Source organism: Artemia franciscana, chromosome 7, assembly GCF_032884065.1.
Source record: "Artemia franciscana chromosome 7, ASM3288406v1, whole genome shotgun sequence".
NCBI lineage: Eukaryota > Metazoa > Arthropoda > Branchiopoda > Anostraca > Artemiidae > Artemia > Artemia franciscana.
Window position 1 is genome coordinate 52,914,301 of NC_088869.1, and position 24,499 is coordinate 52,938,799.

At 35.4% G+C, this 24,499-nt stretch overlaps 1 long non-coding RNA gene across 1 annotated transcript; it reads left to right on the forward strand.

The window, feature by feature from the left end:
* On the forward strand, positions 1 to 23,188 carry LOC136028637 (uncharacterized). The gene is made up of 3 exons (XR_010617854.1): positions 1 to 89; positions 12,215 to 12,658; positions 23,038 to 23,188. It is a non-coding gene; the product is annotated as an uncharacterized LOC136028637 (long non-coding RNA).
* Positions 23,189 to 24,499: the final 1,311 nt, after the last annotated feature.

The following is a 24,499-nucleotide window of genomic DNA, read 5'->3' on the forward strand; positions in this document are numbered from 1 at the left end:
TAAGACAATTTTATTGAAAAGAAATAAAGATAAAAATAGTGAAAATCTACTAGATTACTTTGACGCTAGAAAAGATGTTTGAATTTGAAGTAAGTTTTATTTTGAAATACTATTATTGAATTTGGCTGAAATTTGTTAGAATGGGCAAGAAAACTCTTTATGAGTTAGACATGAGTTAGTTGATTTGTAGATTTATTTCAATTTTGCTTCATTTTGTTTTAATGGATTTGTTTCGGGTTTTTGAGCAATAAACCTTATACTGACTGGTAGCTTTCGAATTGATTTAACTTTTGGGATAGCTAATTGAATTGTTAAAAGCGATGAACACTATATACGCACCGCTGATTAAGGGCAAAAAAATCAGAAAGGTGTCCAAATACCTTCTCCACCCAAGAAATCTTACATAGTTCTTATGAAAATCTTAAACTATGAATAATCCTAACAGATAATTTCTAAGCGAGCCCTTATTCTAATTAATCCCATTGAAATTAATTCTTGCGCACAATCCTGTCTCTGATAGTGAGAGCTAAATCGCTAAATTTTTATTCTGTTGATTCTACCTCATTTCTGTCATTAATTTACATTCATTTAATAGCTTGAAAGTCTTTAAGTACTCTTTCATTTATATATTTAATTATTTTCTTATCTATTTATATATCTTTGTACTTGTTTATGTTAATTGTTCAAAAAATATAATCATATTAATTTGTATTTCACTTGGACTGGTGGCTAACTTTAACCTTTGAGTATCTGAAATAATATGTATCTTACTTTTCTTACATTATTATAACACTGATATTTTTAGGGTAGCCTTGATGTAGATGATGTGGTAGTAAAAAACAGAGAGAAAAATTTTAGGATCAAGAAATCAAACGGGAGTACGATCAGTAGAATGAAAAGACAAACAAAAACAACACAGATATTTCGCATGAATAAGACAAGGCGTCCTCAACGCTAAGAGCGAAATGAAATATAAAATAACCTAAAACTAAATTAAATTATAAAACCAAGAAATAAAAAAAAACAATTTCTATATCATAATAGTTCATACCGTGATTGAGCGCTACAGGATCTAAATTGAATTGCTTCAATGAGAACACCGAAGCAACTTAATAAAATAAATGCAAATGAATAAGAAATTAATTGTTTTTTTGTGAAATAATCCCTTTGCTAGCTTCCATTGCTGCAATTATCCTAGGCCTTGTATTTAGTCTAGTCCCTTGTCGAGTTTGATTAACTTTTAAGAAGAATGTTGTAGATCGAGTCAATATTTAAATTACCTGTATCTCTATTTATATAAAGATTAGCAATAATTTGTTTTTTTTATTATAATGGCTTCCCTAGCCCACTGTGTCAAGCTTCTGTAGTTAGAAAAGGATATGACAACGTCAAATTTTATGCAATGATTTGGGTGGAAAATGTGTTCTGCCAAAGCTGAAAAAAAGTTTTTTGGTGGCTTTCTAAATTTTAGAGCTTTATCTATTGTGCTTTGATGCTAAATAAATCGCTCGACAAACTCTTGACGGATTCGGCATATGTAAATCTTTCCACTAGAACAACAGATAGTATAGACACGACTACCCAAATTGCCAGGAGTCCGATCCTTCCCAGAGTTTAGAAAACTACTTAATAATCTAATAGACTCAAAGCATGTTTCAACATTGTGTTAACATTGTTATCTCTTATATTTACAATTTTATGATTGCATTGATACATATTACCCTGTGTACCTGGTCTAGGTGAAAAATTTAAACGAATTTTACGCAAATATAACATTGATACATGATTTGAGTCAAATAGACCATTAAGTAGTTTTCTAAATTCTGTGAAGGGTCGGACTCATGGCAATTTGCTGTTGTTTGGAGTCTGATGCGTTCTACCAATAGGTCATATGCGTTCGTATCACTTGGTTTGTCTGTGCCTTCTGTAATCAATAGCTTGCTTGGGTGACACTTCAGTCAATATTCACTAAACAAGATTATGTATCGCTTAACTTGTTATTGGTAGGGGCCTATTCTCCTGAAGCAGCTGCCTGTGTTGAAAAACAGGAATAAAAAGAATGCAACTTTGCTTTATCATACAGCAACCAAAGTACATATACAACACAACTATAATAAATAATACATTTGACATTATAACCTGTCACATACCTTCAGATATAGAAAATTAATCACATAAAATAAGGATAATAAAACAAATAAAAGTGTAAGCAGGGTAGCTCTAAAATAGAATAATACGGGAGGGGGCATCATGGCCTTCAAGATTAAAATAATATGGAGCCATCTACCACGTACCTTGCTATTTATAGGTCCTATTCGCCAGCAACAACTACCAGCATTTAAAAATAGGAACCAAAAGGATGCAATTTACTTTATCAAACAACAATTATAATGCTTATACAACTGAATTATAATAAATGATACAAACAGCTTGTAACCTGTCACCTAAATCAAAATATAAAAACATAAACAAATAAAATACAAATAAGACAACTCTAAAAAAACATACAGGAAAAATTTTAGGGAATAAACGAAATCAGGGGTGTTAACCTGATTACTTAATAAGTTTGTGCTTAGTCATCCAGGCCGTGTTCAAGGAAACATGGCGGAGGTATAACTAGTCATCTGTCTGAAAAGGGGCTAACCTTGGTCTGTGTAACCTAGTTATAGAACCTTCTCGGCTAGGTGTACACTCCTTTCTTTTACGTTTCCTTTCTGATTTGCCAGGGCTACTGGTAACTGCTGATATTGTGGGAAGGCTTGAACCTTCTCTGTTTAGGTTTTTAACTGAGTTATTCGGGCTATGGACTGCATCTTGCAAATGTTTTGGTGCTAACTTAGAAAGCAGTTAACAAATAGCCCGAGTTAGATCAGAAACCTGCTTTGCAACACCTTCAAATATGACTATGTACCTCATGTTGAGTTCCTCAACTGGAGGTTGATTAGGAGCCAGTGGAGGGAAAGAGTCTGTGTGTAAAATGGGGATGTGTTCTGTATGAGTTGGAAGTGCTTTCTTCATGACCTCAGCAGCAGTCTTCCTGGGGATGTTATTGGTGAATGAGTAATCGTGGCAATTGTGTGGTGGTGTCTATAGTACTTCTTGTGGAAAGTTTTACACTGGCAGAACTCACCAACAGTTTGTCGAACTATTTATTGAGACGGTTATCTTTGGATTTTTCTCTCTCTTTGTTTTTTTCATGGCTGGCGAGTTCGGCTTTATATATTTCGATTACGATAATTGAATAATAGCATTAACTTCATCATAACCATTTCGACTAAGGAATTCGAAATTTATTTATGTTTTCTAATTAGATTTTGAGGTTAAATTTTGTAAGTGAAATTAATTTATTTTATTTCAAAATATTTTCATTGCTTTGAAATTACTTTAATGCTTTAAAGATCATTATTCTTATGAGACGTAATGGTATGAAAGGAGTAGATAAACAGATTAAAAGATTAAAACTACTCTATTCAAAAATATGTCCATATAGATATGTAGGTATAAAGAACTACATTTTCAATTATATGGTACAAATGTACAAGTTTATAAAAGAATATCTTGTAAAAATTCAATCTACTTTCAAATAGGTAAATTCATCTTAATTAATGAAACCATATACACTCATTTAATTTACAATTAATTAGAAAAGACAGAATTTATGAATTGAGTTTGAAAGCTGTTAGGTTTCAGAAATTTGGGATCCATGCTTATATTTGAAACGGTGAAATTTGAGAAAGACACACCAAAGACCTTTCAAACTGAACAATTGACGCAAAAGCAGCAATATCACGGCTGGCCAGAATCAGAGTGCAATCCACGCAAAATAGATCTTGATTTACTTTCACCATAGGCACTGTCTAATTTACTAATCTACTAATCTACTACCTAGTCTAATGATTAGTGGATCGTTAAAATAAATGATTGTTTATATTACCTCTCATTTATTGTAGGGTGGCTACATTGCTGCCATTGGTGTTTGTTTTACCGAGCATTTTTTTTTTTACCGCCCAATGTGTACGTCGCAATACTATCCTCTAGACCTCTAAGAGGACCTAGACCCTTGTCTGAGAGGACGCGGATTCGAATCCCAGTGTACCCAATTCTTCAGTTTAGGACGGGGGTCAGTGGCGTGACTCTGTAAGCTTAGCCAGAGTCGACCCAGCTCTAAATGGGTACCTGGAGAAATCTGGGGAAGGTAAACAGGAAGGGTGTGCGAAAGCACAGGATGGCTGGCCCCCAACCCCTCATTGCACTTCCTGGCTGAAGGGCCAAGAAACGGAGATCAGCACCGCCGGTACGGACTGTAAAGTCTAATGCCGTATCCTTTACTTTTTTTTTTTTTTTAGACCTCTAAAAATCGTCGGTAAGAAAAACTCCCTGTGAAACGAGCGCTTGGTAAGAAAAGTGTGTTTTGGGACAGTTAGCAGTTGCTTATCTGTAGATATGTGAAAACGTATACACTGGCTAGCAAAACTTTACCGTTAACCTTTCGGGAGAAAGTACGGCTTCTTTGAAAATAAAAAATTAAATCCTTATATCTAAACTTTATCTCAAATATTATTTAGAACTTCAAACAAGCATAAACATTAGATCAATTGGAATAAAAAAAAATCTAAACTTTATTCTTATGCTTAAAATTTTCTAAAAATCACACTAAAAATGTATCAGTGTATTTTCTCCCATAATTTGTCATGTTTACAAAAATTGCTTGTATCAATTTCCTGTTAGGTCGGGGGAGCATGTGCGTAATTGAAAATTGCTACCAACAATTTCTATTAAGATGGCTGGAACACATTATAAATTTATATGATTATCCATTTACGTGCTTGGCCAAAACATTACGTTTCCTGAGCCTAATGAAATTATTGAGATATACTTCAAAGCGGACCACTGCTTTGTAACACTGCATTAGTATATTGTAGAATATAAATCTCACACTCTTGCGAAATCTCACAGTAGACAAGCCGAATTGAAGTTTTGTTTAATCTAGAGCTCCGAGTTCGAAACCTGAAAGTTCGTTACATTTGACATCCATATTCTATTCTGGGCCATTCTCCAAAGAAAAGCCCTCTCGCATCGTCTCTTGTTCCTGACATGTAGAAATTGAGCTCAAACGCAAATCCCTCAATGTCTGTTTTGGATGAAATTAAACGGAAATTTCTCCCCTTTATACTAGTAAGCAGTAAGAAGATTAGTTGCAGTACGGTATAATAGGTTTATTTCAGTTCTTAGTGATACTATATTCCAACTTCAACATTCTGTTCCTCATAAGAATACTAAGCTATCTTTGGCAGAACTGAGAGTCTTTGAGCTCATAAGCTTTTGAAATATTTAATAAGAACCAGAGAAACGAAGAAAAGCTTTGATTTTCTTTCAAATGAAGTACTGGGCTCTAAGACTGTTTAAAATGTTTTATTTCAGCATAAAAGGCGGTAAGGCAAGGCTTTCAGCTTATTATTAATCAGGCCGTGGTAATGAACTGTAAGTAAAGAACAACTTGGGTCCGTAGTAAACGAAACTCTGGAAAAAAATTGATATCAATAGATATATCAAAAGAATTAGCTTATTATGCCAATTCCAAATCTATATGTTCTATTAAATTTAGTGTTACCCATCAAAGGGAATAAGCCTGAAAAAAATTCGCTTGATTTTCGAAAAAAGGCAAAACTCCCCCTTAAAGTCAAATGATCTTTATGAAAATAACACCATCAGTTTCACATAATTAGAGGACGTTACTGTAGAGGTTTCAAGGTTCTATCTAAAAAAATATGGATTGTTTTTGCCAGAAAAAGATAACGGATGAGAAAGACAGGACTCAATAGTCCTAGAATATCGGGAGAGAGCTCATTCGAACCAAAATAAAGATTTTAATACCATTTTTAAGTTAAGAAAATATTGGAGGGCAATTAGGCCCCTTTCTACGCCCCTTTTTCTAAAAATCGTCCGGTTAAAATTTTTGAGACAGCCATTTTGTTCAGCATGGTTGAAAAGCACAACAACTTGTCTTTGGAGATAACATGACCCCCCAGCTTTTTGGGGAAAGGTCTTTAAATTGCATAAAGAAAGAAAATGATCAAAAATGGGGTTTTTAATCATTTTCTTTCTTTACGTGATGGCAGGCCAATGTGGTTTAAGAAATTGTCTTTAAGTTGTAAAATTCGCCAATTGTTTACTCATAGTATTTATTATTTGGGAGCATTGATAAATTTTATGTATGGGTGGGATTTTCTGATGAGGGGATTTTTCAAGGGGATAAATTTCCATGGAGAGGGAATTTTCAAGGGGGTGAGCTTTCCAGGGGAAATTTTACACTGGAAGAATTTGCCAGAATTCCTATACGAAATTCTTTTTATAGCTCGTGCTTTTTCTTTGCCGATTTAAAGTTACGCGAGGAGATGTTAAGGGTAATTGTCCAGGGTAAATTTTCAGCCTGATTGAATTGTCTAGTGGTTATTTCTGTGGAAAGAAGATTTTTTTTTGTGGAGGTGGAGCCATATTTCATTCCATTGTTTAAAAAAAACGATCAGAAATTAAAGTTTTCTCAACTGAGACTAAGGAGAAACATCAAAATCTAGAATGAGCAGAAATTATTACGCATATGAGGCGGATTGCCCCCTTCTTGACGCTTAGCACTTTACTCTAAAGTTTGAAATTTGTCGAAATTCGTTAAGAACAACCCCTGAAAGATGAGGGTGGTTTAATGAAAACAATAAGAAGCTCTTTTAAAAGTGCTAAAAATTTAACGTAAAGATCGAGGTGTCGAGGAAGAGGAAAGCCCCCTTATATACGCAATAATTTCTGTTAGTTTTAAGTTTTTATGTTGCTCTTTACTTTCAGTTGATGAACTTGTTTTTTTTATTTAATCCTGTGCAAATCTTGGGCTACAAATACCGAAGTATTTTAAATGGATTTATCCTACATCCCTTAAAAATGAAAAAGTAATAACACAATAAAATCAAATTATATCAAATTACTGCAAATTCGTTTTATTATATTGTTGCTGATTTTTCTTTTCATAATTTTAGAGGACACAGCAAAATTCTTTTTGGATTACTTTAGTTTTTGCAGCCCAAAAACTACGTTTTGCATTAGCATGGCTTATAAGCTTTAAGTTTTGCCTCAATATTATTAATATAGTGCTTAATAACATTGTTAATATTAGTTTGTTTTTAATGTTAATCAAAACTCTCTGCAATTTGTTTTGAGAAACAGCTTCTTGATTTTTAGTTTTATTTCACTTCCATTTTGATGGATGGAACTGAAGTAAAAAGTACCCACATGGGAGAGTGGGTAGAACGACAGCACCCTTTTATGACAGAAAAATAGAATGGTATATATTGTGAGTCGTAAACACAATTTTTATAGCACTTGATATTTACCAATTGACATATAGCGATCGCAATTTCTGTTGGTCGGTCTGTCGGTCCCAGTTTTGCTAGTTTGGGCACTTCCAGATAAGCTAGGACGATGAAATTTGTCAGGCATATCAGAGAGCCGACCAAACCAAATTAAAAATAGTTGTTTCCCCGATTCGACCATGTGGGGTTGAGGGGTGGGGGGACGGTTAATTCGGAAAAAAGTAGAAAAAATAGCTATTTTTAACAACCAGATGACCGGAGCTTAATGAAATTTGATATTTAGAAGCACAAGTCCTAGATACGTGATTGGAACTACCGGAACGGATCCGCTCTCTTTGGGGTAGTTGGAGGGCGGAGGTTAATTTGGAAAAATTAGAAGAATTGAGATTGTTTTTAACTTACGAACGAGTGATCGGATCTTAATGAAATTTAATATTTAGAAGGACTTCATAACTCAAACCTCTTAATTTAAATTGCGACCGTATTCAGTGTCACTGGGGGGAGTTGGGGGGGGGGGGGTATCTTGGGAAACGCTTAAAATGGAGAAATTGGAATGAAACCTAGTGGGAAGTATAAGCACAAGTCCTACATACATGATTAACATAACCGGGCCGGATATGCTCTCTTTGGGGGAGTTGGAGGGGTACCTAATTCGGTAATTCGGAAAAAGTAGAAAAAATAAGGTATTTCTAACTTACGAGCGGGTGATTGGATCTTAATGAAGTTTGATATTTAGAAGGACCTCGTATCTCAAGAGCTCTGGTTTTCAATCCTGACCGGATCTGGTGACTTTGGGGGGAGTTGGAGGAGGAAATCGAAAATCTTGGAAAACGCTTAGAGTGGAGAGATCGTCATGATACTTGGTGGGAAGAATAAGCACAGGTCCTAGATATGTGATTGACAAAACCAGACCAGATTGGATCTCTTTGGAGGAGTTGGAGGGGGGGTTTATTTCGGAAAAATTTGAAAAAAATGAGGTGTTTTTAACTTATGAACGGGTGATAAGACCTTAATGAAATTTGAAATTTACTTCCTTTCTCAGAGATTTTATTTTAAATCCCTGTCGGATCTGGTGACATTGGGAGGAGCTGGAGTGGGAAACTCCAAGTTTCGGAAAACGCTTAGAGTGTAGAAATAGGGATGAAACTTGGAGGGAGGAATAAGCTCATGTCCTAGATACGTTATTGACATAACCGGACCGAATCCACTCTCTTTGGCGGAGTTGGGGGATTTGATATTTTGGGCACTTCCAGATAAGCTAGGACGATGAAAGTTTGCAAGCATATCAGGGACCCAGACTAGATTAAATTAGAAATAGTCTCTTCCGCAATTCGACCATCTGGGGGGGGGGGGAGCGAGCGAACAAGATAGTTGAGAAGAATTTTATTTGCAAATAAAACAAATGACTGTCCTTCTTAAGTATGATTTGTGGTGTAGGGGCATGATTCTCACTTAGGGTGCGAGAGGACTCAGGTTCGAATTCCGGACCACCCCAATTTTTACATGAAGAAGATCCAAAACTAGATACGTGATCAATATAGCGATCGCTGAAAGTTGACAGGCATATCAGAAAACCGACAAGATTAAATTAGAAATAGTCACTTCCCCGATTTGAACATCTGGGGGTGGGGGTGAGTGGAAGGACGGTTAATTCGGAAAAAAATAGAAAAAATGAGGTGTTTTTAACTTACGAACAGGCTATCGGATCTTAATGAAATTTGATATTCAAAAGGACCTCTTGTCTCAGAGCTCTTATTTTAAACCCCGACTGTATCTGGTGACATTGGGGGGAGTTGAAGGGGGAAACCGGAAATCTTGGAAAATGCTTAGAGTGGAGAAATCGTAATGAAACTTGATGGGAAGAAGCTCTTGGCTCTTCCGACCTCGTCACAAGTGCCATATGAGCTCTTGGATGGATAGTTTTTACCTCTTTGCTACAAGGGATAATTTTCTGTTGTTGTTTTTCTCCTTAAAATGTCTTGCAAAAGCCCACAAATGCATTATACTGTTTATAGTTCTTACACTTTGTGAAATCGAACATTTTTGTTATCTGGATGTTATCGTAAAATTTCGGTAATTTGGTAATTTTAAAAAAAGCTTATGGAGAAAAAAAGTTAACCCGAAACCTCAATAAAATTGTTGTTTTGATGTTAACAATTTGTTAAGATTTTGGTAAACTGGTGATTAAAAAAAAGGCTTATGGAGAAAAAAAGTTAACCAGAAACCTCGATAAAACTGTTGTTTTGATGTTAACGGTTTGTAAGTGACATAAATAAATGTGGCATTAAATGACATTTTGCAATGATAGTACACAAAATGCCTTGAGTGAGCTTTTAAAACTACATCATATCTACAACATTTAGGTAGAATACGCTTGCCTTTGCAACTTCGTCACCGTTGCGTTACATCACTTGTGATACCTTTTGTGTTTTAAATAACACCAATAGACACTTTTTGCCGAAAAAAATGATACTCTTGGCCAAAGTGTTTGTCAAAACTGGTCAGTATTGTTTCTACTTTCGATGAATGCAGATCTTCCTTAATATATTAGAGGAAAATAGGGCATTTGCTGTTTCGTTTAGTTTATATCAAACCAAGATCCTTAAGGAGTTGAACAAAGAGTAGGGCAAACTTGTAAAAGTGGAAACTGGCTCTAGCGTAGATTAATTCACCAATGCCATCTTGCGTTTGGCGACCTTATCTACTGAAAACTACAGAGCATACTTGTCTTTTAAACACAGTAACAAATTAGGGGAGGAAAAGGAAAACAGAATTTTGTCTCCAGTAGACCAATTAGCTTGAAGAAAATTAGCCTGCTTAATCTACTAAGATTTTTTTAGGCTATTAAAGTAACCTAGGATTAAGATATTTTTATAAAGTAACCTAGGGCTACTTTATGAATGTGGATTTTAACTACTGAATGTGGTTTCTACTTTATGAATGTGGATTTTAACTAAAATAGTCCCGGAAATAAAACAAAAGGAAACTGCTGATTAACGATAACTTATAGGGAAGGCGCAATCCCTTTATTAGGAGGAGGAGACAAATTTGCCGATTATAGCCTTGGATATCTATAAAAGTTTCTTTTGCATTATGAGCCAACTATTCATGAGGAAAAGCCAAAAAAATAACAGCAAATCTAGAAAATAAAGAAATGTTTGTTTTGTGACTAGGGCCAAAAACTTTTAGGAATTACATCAAATATCAACTTCTGAAACTCTCTGAATCCTTTGTTGACCTAAATTAAGTACTGTATTCCTAAACTCTAAGCAATATTTTTTCGGAAAGTGGCTGGATACCCTATGTAGGCTTGTTTGAATAGTGATTATTTACTCTACTATGTAATTACCTGCAAATATTTTGAGTGAGCAAACCTACACAGACATAAATAATATCTATGGAGCAGTTCAGACTATTCAGTAAAGTCATTTTCACAAGATAAATTAAAAGATTAGAATTATTACTCAGACAACATCCTTATTTTTATAATTTACAATCTTCTTCCACAATACTGTAAGATTTTTGAACTTCTCATAAGGAAGTACACTTTAGTTATTTCAATCTTTACTATAAAAATTATAGTTTTTCGAAAAAAAAAAATATGATTTCTAAAAACATTACGTTATTGATCAAAAAAGGTTTCTCAATACAAAGATTTCCTTTAAATGAGCCATTAAAGCGCTCTGTGATGTTCCAGTGCCCCGCTAGGTGAGGAGAAAAAAACGAAAGAAAAAAAATAATGCCTTCGATACAGAATATCGTGGTTGCAGCACTTTTCTTGTTTTTCAAGTCGATGGGTTTTTGTTGTTGTTTAAGCAAAGGGACTGCAGGTTTTCTGTATAGGGGTTTCGTACATGACATTTCTAAAGTGTACTTCTTGTTTTGATCTGACTCTATTTTTAGGAGCTTTGGGCTATTGTATTTCTTAGTTGCTAGCTACCGCTACAACCCTGATTCTATCTTCTGGTTACATGTGAATATGGTGCTTATTCAGATGTTTTTCTTAGCCACAAATTGCTAAGCCTTTAGACAAAATTCGTATATTTATAAAAGCCTAGCTTCAATTTTATGTGAAACCTCGGTACAAATAAGAAATATTTAGAAACTACAGAAGAAAAAAAAAACATGTCTGCTCATTCAATAAGTAATCAAAATTCTACTTGAACGCAGTTTTGAATTTGAACTTCTAGTCTCAGTCATGGTAAAAAAAAAACAAAAAAAAAAAAAAACTGGACGATGAGCAAACTGACGAAAATCCTGTTTTGAATGAAGAACTCACGTTCAGGTTTTTAAGAATGCTGGTTTCGTCAACACTTTTTTTTTATAATTACAGTCCAAAGGCGAGAGTGATGTGTTTTGTGCATAAGAATCGTGGAAATCGTCCACACCACCCTGACAGTCCAGGAATATGACAAACACTACAGACTGCAATCATCTCATTTCCAGCTAAAATTTTCAAGAGATGTAAGCCCTTAATTAAAGAAATCAAGCTCACATAAACAAGTTGACATTAGTAACTTTATTTCAGAAAAATAATTTTTTAACAGATAGCATTTGGGTCTTAATCCCGAATAGTGTCTTCTATGGTTGTTTTGAATTCTGTCCATAAATATAGAAATCAACCTTACTAAGTTTAACAGAAATGAAATTGATTTCATAAAGTTTAGTTCATAATGCCCCTTCTCAAGTGTCAGAATTATCTTCAAGTGTCAGAAAAGTATAGTTTATATTCATTTTATTTTTACGACGTCCGAAAAAAAAGTACTGCTTAAAGTGTGACTTTTAACGGTCAACAAGTTGATTTCAGTAAGCTTAGCTTATGCAAATATTCACTCATATTTTTCACTTTTTTCCAGAACTTTTAGAGCTGGTACTATCTTGGAGTTGAAAACACGGCCATCAATTCTACTCATGTCATCTGTAAGCAAAACAAAAAGTCTCCTTTATAAGTAGATTGTGTGCTATTTTGGTCCAGGCGCTATGTCATTTCAGGAATGTAAAAATTGCTCACAGCAGTCTCGGCCTGGATAGGTGTCTCTAGTTATTTTATCGATCCAGGGACTACAGATACCACAGAGTTCTGTTCTCCAAAGATTATCCTATGTTATGTCAAGAAAGAACAGTCATGCCGTATCAGGGCGAGAGATCAGAGTGAAATGATTTTTTTCAAAGAATGAAACGGCAGAATGTTAGAACATTATCTTTAGTCGTATGCACGTTCACCTACTTGTTGATTGGTGCTGCTGTCTTTGATTTCTTGGAATCTGAAGCCGAAGTCAAAAGATGGGAAGTACTTGTTGGTAAGTGTTCGGTTTCTTTCTGCTATGATAAGGTACTTGTATTAGTAGTAGGTACATCTTGGGCCATTTTTTTTCAAAATAAAGTTTCTTTTTAGAGAAACAAAATAAACAAGAGAATTCAGACGAAAACGACAAAAAGTCAAATAAAAGGAAGATGAATAAAAGAAGCGAAATATTTTTGAATCAATTCAAACTGTTATTAAATAAAAAAGGTTTTTCAACTGAAAGTAAGGAGCTACAATAAGACAAACAGAAATTATTATATATATATATATATATGAGGGGTTTGCCCACTCGTCAATACCTTGCTCTGTACGCAAAAGTTCAAATTTTGCTTCAACTCCTTAAAAATGAACCCTGAATCCCGAAGGCAACCCTGAATCCCATAAGAACTATTTATTCTTAATTAGAATTAATAGTTCTTATGAATGTACTAAGAAAACTTAGCGTAAAAAGCGAGGTATTGACGAGGGGTGAACCCCCCCCATATACGTAATAATCTCTGTTTGTTCTAAGTTTTAATGTTGCTCCTTACTTTCAGTTGAAAAAGCTCGTCTTTTTATTTAATTTCTGATCTTTTTTTAAATAATGCCGGGAAATCTGGCACCCCTTCCTAGAAAATTGCCTTCCACCATGAAAAATTCTTCCTTGGAGAGATCCTCCAAACTTCCCCCCCCCCCAAGAACCCCCCAGAAAAAAACTGAAAACATCTGTTTACTTGCCAATAACTGATACTATATATAAACAATGGGCAAAGTCCATAGCTTGCAGCCCGTCTTCCCGGGACTGTGGGGGATTAAGGCATCCTCAAAGAAATAGCTATTGAACTTTTTGACTATACTGAGCGAAATGGATATCTCAAAATTTTGATCAGTTGTCTTTGGGAAAAACTGAGCTTAGGAGGGAGCCTAGTTGCTCTCCAAATTTTGGGTCACTTATAAGGGCTTTAGAGCTTTAAATTTTTGTTCGAATAATCCCTCTTGCGATATTCTAGAACCACTGGGTCGATACTATCACGACTGGAAAAAAACAGCAAAAAACAACAAAAAACAAACAAACACGCATCCCTGATCTTTCTTCTGGTATAACATACAATATTCAACATTTTTGCAGATAGGAGCTTGAAACTTCTACAGTAGGGTTCTCTGATACGTTTAATGGTGTGATTTTCATTAAGGTTCTAGGTTTGTAAGGATGTTTTCCCCCTTTTTAGAAAATAATGCGAATTTACTCAGGGTCATAACTTTTAATGATTAGGATTAAAGTTAATGAAAACTTATATATTTGAGCTAAGCATATACATCCGATTTTTAGAATTTTGTTTTTTAGAGTTTCGGTTACTATTTAGCCGGGTCGCTCCTTACTTACTGTTCGTTACCACGAACTGTCTGATAATAGTTTGAATCAGAACAAAATTATCAGAACAATTACCAATTTCTTTTAACAACATATCTGTGCTAGAAACTTGACGCTGTGTTAAACTGTTTAACGTCGTCAATTTGGGAACGACTCCTCCGCTCCACCCTACCTAGGCCTCTTGATTCGGAGCATGGTCCCCTGTATTAATATTTATCCCTGTATCTTAGTTCATGAGCTGAAGGTAACGGTATAGTGTTAACACCCCTTTGAAGGAAACATCTTAATAAAATTAAAGTAGTATCTTTAAATCTCTTATTTTATACTTTTGAACTAAAGTCGGTGTTTTGGTACCCGGGTTGGGCCTATGAATCTAAAGTCTGGTAATAGCTTACTTTTTTGAGTACCCATGAAATAGGAAATTATCTAAAAAGAGGAACGAAAAATAGCCTAAAAAATCAATAAAGTAACATAGATAACACAATAGTAGATACGATGGGCTCCAATGGGATCCTAACTTGCAAAGACAATTTTGCTGGGAAAGCACAATCAGTAATGTCGATGAAAAAAAGACACAAATATTCGTTGATATACTACTTCCAGCCCCCCGCCATAAGAGCCAATAAGAGCTATTAAAGTGAAAGTAGTAGCCATAAAGGAAGTAGCCATACTTCCAGCCATAAGAGCCAAAAGTGTAAACTCATAAGAATCAAACTTTTATGTCTAATGCAAAGTATCCGTGGGATGTTGAACTGCAGTCCGAAATTTTCTAGAGGGCAAGGAATTTCATTGGGTGTAAGTTCGGCGTGGTGATATCATAAGTGGTGGCTTGTAAAGATAAGTGGTAGAGAAGTGTAATCCAGCCCAGCTCCATCTGTCAATATTTTTTAATTGAATTTACTGGTATCCAACATATTTTTTAGTAGCTAAAAAAAAAACACTTAATCGGCTATATCCTACCAACCCTTGACTGCTTTAAGAGCAACAGAAAGTACCTCCTAGTTATTGCTTTGCTAAATAGAATTTTCGTAGCACAAAAATTACAAAAGTTATTTCATTATTTCTATTTGCCGTTATATGTGTCCACTGTTAGGAAAAAGAAGCATTTAATTTCTCTAAGAATTTACTGTCGAGAACTTAGACCAATTTTTAATGCCTTATCCACTTTTTTGGAGTATTTACATCTTTTTTTCCAAAAATTCACAAGAAGGATTGCTCGGCTAGACAGGCCGAGCTCAAAAGCTATGAAATTAAAATATCTTAGAGGAGGACTGCTCCAACACTAAAGCTCAAGAAAGTGTAGCAGGCAGAACCTATATGTAAATATGCCAAAAAGGTGCATCACTACTGGTTAGATATAAAAGAAATCGGTCAGTTTCATTTAGTCCTCCTTTGTGCCAAATTTGATTGGAATCATTTCCTTGAAGTGCCGGTTTGATGATAAAAAAAAATAATTAGACTTTATTATTAGAGTCTGACCGCTGGTAAAATTACTTAGATAAACCTGAAACGATTTTTATTTCCCATAGGCAGATGGTGCCTTATTAGTTTTATGGATACTCTTAAGATCTTTCTCTCTTCGAAGCATGAAAACCTTATTTAAAACTGTGCCTCTATATGATGGATTCTGCCCGCAAAATACGCTCAGAGACCGTTTTAAATAGCATTAAATGTTATATTTGATATTATTTAGTCTCTGGGGAAAATAAAAACGGGAAGTCAAACAATCAAAATAAAATGATCAAAGAGCAGGCCCCTTCACCAAGAACACTCTCCTTTATGCATATCACTAGCTGTTTGTAGTACAAAATGTAAGTAAGACGTTACTCGTGCTAATAGTAACTGTAACTCTAAGAAATGGAGTTTTGATACATTCAACTAATTGAATTTTTTCTGCAAATTGTGACTATGTAGAATTCATTAACTTTAAAGTCACCCATCAAAAGTTAGGAGCATGAGAAATTTTCCCAATTTTCAAAAACGGTTGAAAATAGCCCCAAAAGGGAAGCGATCGTAATAAAAAATATGCCATTAGCACAATTTGAATATCATCCGTAGAGGTGAAAAGTTACTACTTACATAAATACAAAATTTTGCTGTTTTTCCGAAGGGGATGGTTATGGATGCATTATTTGATATGTTTTAATTGCATGGACTACATTGCATTCCATACAAAATAAACGCTTAATTTTTAAATAAACTAAGTTAAATGCAACTTATCAATCTTCATTTAACTGGGTTTATTCATTCAAGGCACTATAAAGTATTAAAAAACGGAAACTCTAAAAAAAGGTTTGATCAAAGTAGAAGAAACAAAAAACTTGATGCTTATGCTGATTCTAAAGATGCAAAATTTATTAATTTTAAATTGGCTGATTTAATGCTATTAGCATATGAAAACTGACGCACTTTTAGGAAAAAGGAATAAACTCCCTCCAAAAAACGGTTCAATACCAACAAAAAATACATGCTGAGATTCAACATGTATGAGAACCCTAAAACCTCTGTCTACAAGAAATAAACTGTGTTGTTTTTCAAGAGAAAATGGATGCGCATGCGTATTTTTTCCCATGCCTGTTTGTATCAATCCTATGGTCATAGATTCTTGGAATTTCCTTCAAATGAAGGAAATTTTAATGATGTAGAGCCCTTTTTGAGCAACAAAATAGATCACAACAAAGGAAAGTAGCAAATTCTTGTATTTTAGCCCCGAAAGAAGCATTTTGTGCCTTAAATGTCTTGTAAATAGAAAATAAATCTTTGTAATACAGTTTATTCAATAGTTCTATCAGCAAATGTGCATTGCATTGTGGCACACGATTTATTAGGGTGCTGACCAACTATTATACAATGGAAGGGGGGGGGGAATAAGGCCCCAAAAGTCTTTTAGCTGTACTACACTGTAAAAATATCTGTCAGAGGTACTTCAGATGAATTGACTGAAAATTCGGATGATTATCGATTCAACTTCTTAACCTCTGAATAGGAATATATCCTAATATGTAGGATATATTAGGAATACATTAGGATATAAGACTCATTCAGTCTTGATTGAGAGTTTATACTGCAAACACCTTTTTTAGATATAATCTCATTCTTACAGTAAGACTGTTAGTGCAGTAAGACAATTGTGATTCCCTATGGTCTTTTATTGAATTAGTTTTATAATCAGATTTGAACTTGAAAATAGTTCACCTTGAACTTGGATTATATTAGTTGACAGACATAGCCTATTAGTAGTTTTGATTGAAATAGTAGTTTTGACTTGCATTCTAGTCTTAATTGGAATTCTGGACAGTCCCTGGCTATGATATTTAGATTTCGCAATAACGGATCAAAATAGGAAGATTATTTTAAATCCGTTACTGAACATTGTCACCAGATCCATGCTTGATGGTGCGACAATTGATCGGATTATTCGAAAACCTTGAGTTTTTTTTATCATGGTACCATTATCAGTGCTAAAGAGTTTCTGTATAAGGAGCTGAATATTCAGAGCCGATTTGTGGAACATGCGAAGGATAAGGATAATCAGGCGATAATCAGGCGATGTCAGGCGACAAAGGATAATTCCCACTTTTGTGGTTTTCTCACCTTCTGAAACCCCAACAATCGGGGAGGTAGTCTCGGCTCATTTTAGAGAATGAGACGCATTTGGGTCCTTTTCGGCAAGCTACAATTGATACTAATGTAACAACTAACCCTGCCTCGGCTCCTACGTTTGTCGTTATATTAAAGAACCGTCGTGCAAACCTGGCCTCACCTAGTGCTCTAAGGACTTTGTCGATAAATTTTGCCCTGAGGCCTCATGTGAAATCACTAAACTTAAAAAATTGTCTGGAATGGAAACTTGTTAAGTCAAAGCGTGCAGCGAATAAAATTGCCGAGAATACTAAGAACAGTACCTCAGGCATCTCGGTGAGTGTGAAATCCCCACTGTTTATAGGGATCCTGAAAGGCGTACCGATCGAATACGATGAGAATAAAGTCAAATCTCTTGTATCAAACTGCGTGAAATTTTAATTGTGCAGAAAATACCGAGTGTTCAAGGTCTACTTTGACTCGAAACAAAACCTGGATCATTTCTTGAAAGAGTCTGTGAAAGTTGGCTATGAGAAGTTTTCCGCACGAGCATTTGTGGCTCTCCCAAAACGTTGTTTCTCGTGTCATAAAACCCGGCATCTGGCATCGCAGTGGTTCAATCAGACTCTCTGCTCTCGCTGCGAAGTATGTAATCACACCTTTAACAGTGCCTCTCCGCGTTCAGAAAAAAAATTTCTGTCTAGAATGTAAAGTTGCCTTCCATACCTGTTACAGTGTAAAGTGTCCCAATATTAATAGTCAACTAGCAAAGCCCGAGGTATGATATGGATCTTTCTACTACTGCGCAAACTCTACTTTCGCGGTATATTAATGGTGGACTTTTAGTCAAATTTCGTGTAATAAAAGGTTTGCTTTCGAACTGTGACTTATTGTGGCTGCAAGAACATTTTTTAACGAGTCATAGTTTAGGCCTTCTGAAAATTGACAATAATTTTGCTAATTACTAGTTGCCCGCTAAACAATTTGCCTCCAGTGGCCACCCCTCGGGTAGTATTGCGATTCTTGTTAGGACCTCGTGTTGGTCGAGTATTTTTAGTTCATCTGGTTTTGTTTTTGTTGTTTGTTTAGAAGAGTATGTTATCGTAAACGTCTAACTCCCGACTGATTGCCACAGTGAACCATCCAAATTTTATTGATTTCCGTGAGTAAGAAACTAGGATCTGGTCTTCCAAAGATTCGCAAGTTAGATAAGTGTCATATTATCATGGGAGATTTGAACTGTAATTTAACTGATGCTTTGTTATTGCGTACTTCTATTTGTCTTTTATTTTTGACGATTGGCTTTGGATCTTGCCCAAAGATCCCAATTACTCTTACACACACCATTCCAGTTATGTGTCGAACCTTGACCATGCAGTTTCAACTGCAAATCTTCAAGTGTCACCTGTTCACGTCGTTACTGACTTGCAACTTTCAGACCACCTTCCAATATCAGCATCTAACTCTTGTCCTTCTGCTCAGTCTACTCCCACCTCACAGCCAAATCAGCCTCAGGTCCAATTTTACAGGGATCGGAAAAACATCCAAGGTGATCTTTTAATAATAGTTACTGATTTTTCCCAACATAAAATTCATGTTCCGTTCTAGCTGCTTTTGAGATATACGCAAGCTGATGTGATTGAAATATGGGTGTTGCTAGATATCTATCTTGCATAAATTTGCTATACCCTGTGATGCACTGAAAAAACCGCTATACATTTTAAACGTATACGTCGGGAGTTCACGAGGCATTGGTCCAGTAATCCAAGCATAGTTGAAGCTTGGATAAAATCCAACTTTTGGTACCATTTGTGGCCTCAGTGTGACTGTTCTCACTCTGGCGGGGTTTCTGACATTCGTTTTTCTATCAAAAGTAAGTTTGCGAGATAACTATCTATCCACATGAACCAGATAGTTGAAGAAACGTCCCAGCAAGCTTCTCTGTCTCAACCTTCCTTCTGGAGAAATGTATCAAGAGATCCTCCTAGCGCCCACTTATCTGCTCTAGTGGAATTCGTATTTCTCTGCTGAATTCTCACGATCAAGTGCCGCCCTACATCCCGAATATAAAGATAAGCTTAATAAATTACTGTTTAGTTGTCTTACCGATAATTTTGTTATTTTGATTGATTTTGTACTGTGAGAAATCTGACACCTAAAACGTAAGAAATCTTCTAGCATCAATCAAGTTATTGCTCTTCACATTCTGTGTGGACGCAAGCTGCTGGTAAATCATAGTGCTCTTTGATGCAGATGATTGTTACCCAAGGAGTTGTACCTTCTTCTTCCAGGATTGGGGATCTCACTTCAGTTCCAAAGAAAGGTAAACTCGCAGCCCAGTGCTCGTCTTTCAACCCTGTAACGGTGGCTACTACCTTCTGTAAGGTTTTTGAACTTCTGTTCTTTGACCATTTTAATGTGAAGTTCTATATTCCACCTTATCAATTTGGATTCCAGCTATGTCTCGGTTGTGCCCATGCTTTGTCGGTTTTCGCGAAAGCATTGATCGATGCTGATAGATAAGGTGAAACTCTCGTGTTAGCCAGGCATGATGTTCGCAAATTATTCGATTATCTCATTCACGCCACTATGCTACTTCATGCAGCAAAACGTGGAGTGAGCCCTTCATATATCAGAAAGTTCACCTAATACTTTACCCATTAACTAAAACTGACGACTCTGAAGTCTACCCAACAGCCCCTGATATTTCTTGTCAATTTCAAAAAAGGTAGCCGTCAGGGAGCTGTTTCTTCCCCTTCACACTTCAATAACGAAGTTCTTGGTGCACAGTATCAAGTTTAGTCTTATCCATCAAAAGAAACGAGCCGGGGAAAATTTGCCTTATTTTAGAAAATAGGGGAAAAAACTTCTAAAAGTCATACAATCTTAAAGAAAATCTCACCATTAGATTCAGCGTATCAGAAAACCCTAACATAGAAGGTTCAGGCTCCTATCTATAAAATGTGGAATTATGCATTTTTTGTCAGAAGACAGATCACGGATACGTGTTTATTAGTTTTTTTTTTCGTTTTTTGTTTGTTTTTTTCCCCCAGGGGTGATCGTATCGACTCAGTGGTCCTCGCGAGAGGGCTCATTCTAACAGAAATTAAAGTTTCTAGTGCTCTTTTCAAGGGACCAAAAAAATGGGAGGGCACCTAGGCCCCTCCCACGCATGTCACCGGGTCAAAATTCTGATATAGCCATTTTATTCACCATAGTCGGAAAACCTATTAACTATGTCTTTGGGGCCGACTTACTCCCCCCCCCCCAGTCCCCATGGGAGGGGCTGTAAGTTACAAAATTCGACTAGTGTTTACATATAGTAATGGTTATTAGGAAGTGTACTGACGTTTTCACAGAGATTTTTTTTGTTTGGGGGGGAAGTAGATGGGGAAGTTAAGTAGGAGGATCTTTCCATGGAGGAATTTGTCATGGGGGAAGATAATTTCAATGAAAGGGGCGCAGGATTTTCTAGCATTATAAAAAAAATAATGAAAAATAAATATGAAAAGTTTTTTCAACTGAAAGTAAGGAGCAGCATTAAAACTTAAAACGAACAGAAATTATTACGCTTATGAGGGGTTCACTTCCTCGTAATACCTTGCTCTTTACGCTAAAGTATTTTTAGTAATTTCAACTATTTATTCTATGGCCTTTGTGATTCAGGGGTCATTCTTAAGGAATTGGGACAAAATTTAAGCTTTAGTGTAAACAGCGAGGAATTGACGAAGGGGTGAACCTCCTCATATACGTAATAAGAAAACACGAATATAGGAGTTTGCTAAGTCAATTTGTAAGTTACGAATATTTTTTACTAATGAAAACGTTTGTAAAAAATTAAAAGTTATAGTTGCCTTTTTAAGTAATGAAAAAATTTTAGGGCAACTAGGCCTCCTCCCCCGCTACTTTTTTCTCAAAATCTTCCGATTAAAACTATGAGAAAGCCATTTAGCCAAAAAAATTAATATGCAAATTTAGTTTTAAATGTTTATGTGCGGAGAGTCAAAATCAAAACATGCATTAATTCAAAAACTTTTTTTAACTGAAAGCAAGCAGCGACATTAAAACTTAAAACGAGCAGAAATTATTCCGTATAGTAAAAGGATTGTCCCTCCTCAACATTTCGCTCTTTACACTAAAGTTTTTTTATGGTTTTAAAAAGTAAAGTTGTGACAAAGATTCAAACTTTAGCGTAAAGAGTGAGGTGTTGACAAGGGGACAGCCCCTTTACTATACGGAATAATTTCTGTTCGTTTTAGGTTTTAATGTCGCTCCGTACTTTCAGTAAAATTTTTATTTTTATTTTTGAATACAGACAGTATCAAAAAGCATTAAATTGTGTAAAAAACAAAAAAAAACGTATCATTGCAAAAATTTTTGTAACATCATTACCAGATTTCTTTTCTTATAAGTATGAGCAATGTCTTTTTAAGACATGAAAAAAAGTTGAAAAACTTTCTAAGTTCAGTTCAAAATCGCTAAATTTATTATGTAAACTGTAAAAATGTTTTCAGTGCCTGAGCAATAATTTTAATGTTTTAATTCAAACTAGAAATATACCTGAAAATTTTTTTAAATTAGTTTGTTTTTTGCAAGATAAAATCAACTCGGTACGTGATTAGGCTTACAGGTTTGAACGCAACCAGTTATACAATGGCAGTAGGAAGCTTAGCAAATATCATCCCTGTGTCCCGGTTTCCCTGTCGTCATTTGTGTCCCGGTCAGTAATTTCTCTTTGAGTGTCCCGGTCGTCATTTATATTCCCTGTGTCCATTTATATTCCCTGTGTACCGATGTCCCTGTCGTCATTTGTGTCCCGGTGTCCCGGTCTTAATGTTATGTTATGATGACGTCATATACAAAGCCTTATATATTTATATCTTGCGTATATACAACATTCTTCGCTGTCCCATTGTCTGTGCATATAAATAGATTGTCAGGTTTACCGACTCTTGAACATGCAACATATAATGGTCCATGGGAAAAACAATCCCTATTCAGATCTATACCTCATTATTCTAATGATTGCCCCTGAGCTTTGTTGATGCTGATTGCTAATCACACATTCCCTGTGTCCCGGTCGTTATTTATATATCCCCCTGTCCCCCCCGGTGCCCCTGTTGTTGTTGTGTCCCTGTGTCCCGGTCGTCATTTATATTCCCTGTGTCCCGGTCGTTATTTGGGTCCCGGTGTCCCAGTCTGTAATTTCTCTTTGAGTGTCCCGGTGTCCCGATCGTCATTTGTGTCCCGGTGTCTTGGTCTGTAATTTCTTCAGTCGACAAACATGATTTGAGTCGACAAACAACTTCATGACGGCATAATGCTCAATCCTTATAATGACGTCAGTCGACAAACATGACGTCAGTCGACACACAAAAATGACTTAAGTCAATATATATATATATTATATACTTGATTCTAATTTATTTACTTTTTTCTAGAGACAAAAAACAGACTGATGCGTCAATATAACATGACAGAAACGGATTATGAAATAGTGAAAACAGTTTTAATAGAAAGTAAGCCTCACAAGGCTGGACCTCAATGGAAATTTGCAGGAGCTTTTTATTTCTCAGTTGTAGTTATTGCACTAATAGGTAAGTCTCAAACTCACTGTCGTTTTTTTAGTATTTTCAAAAGCATCCTGTTCCATTTGTTTCTTTATTATCGTCCTAGGTATTACAGTCGAGATATTTCCTGTTTTTTTTTTACTGCCCCCTTTACATTCTTCTGTTCAGTATTACAGGAGTAGAGTTCATTCTCTGACTTATCACTACTTTAAATCTTCTATTCTGTATGTTGTAAGTATAACCTCACTGTTTCCTGTATAATTTCTCCTGTTTAGTTGTTTCAGAAGTAAAGTTCTTCCGGCTGGTATTCCTGGAGTATAGTTCTTCTGTCTACAGTTTTACAAGATACTCCTCTCAGGAGTAGATTCCTTTTGAAACTATTTGAATATAGGTCAGTTTCTGACTACTAGTACTTTAAATCTTATGTATAGTACTTCAGGACTATGTTTCTCTGTTTCTGAAATAGCCAGGAGTATGTTTATCTCAAATAGTAAGCTCTACGAAAAAGGTTCAATTCCTTTATCTATGACTAAAATGAGATAAATCCCTTATCTTTGACTAAAATGAGAGAAAGGATGAGATGGCTAGGACATATTCTGCGGATGAAGCATGACAGAAAACCAAAGATTGTCCATGTCGGCCTAATGTGTGGGCCAAAGGAAAAGTAGGTAGTTCCCGAAGGGGGTGGGAGGATGTTGTAAGGAAACATTTAAGGAGATAGGAACTTTTTGAGAGGGTGTAAAGAAGGGGGCTTTGATTAAATTGGGATGGATTGCATGCGTAGCTGTGTCGGTCTCAGGTAGCTTGGTGCTGCAGTGAATTGTTAGTAGTAGTAGCAGTAGTTCTTCCTTTTTGTTGTACCTTTCTTTTATTTTTTGTTCTCTTATAATATTCAATTGGGGACTAAAGTTCATGGGTTTAGTACTTTAAAAGTGCAGTTAATATCGTCAGACTGTCACTACTTCAATTCTTGTGTTTTAAATTTAAGAATTTTAATTGTCCTATTTTCTTTTACATTTCTCTTGTATTTCTCTTCTCTTGCATATCCATTTCGAGCAGTAAAGATTTCTTCTGCATATGAGGAGTATGTTTCACTATCAGACTTCATGTGAGACCTACTTTTATGTATTAAACAATATAATGCTTTTCTATATTTCATGTATAATTTGGGGTTAACTCGCTGATTATTACCACTTTAAATTTTCTGTTAAGTATTGCAAGAGAAGATTTCGCCTTTTGAAGTCGTGTATGGTCAATAACTTTGTTTAGTAAACCTTAAATCCTTTCCCCATATCTTATATACAATGCTATTATTTATTACCTTAAATCCTAG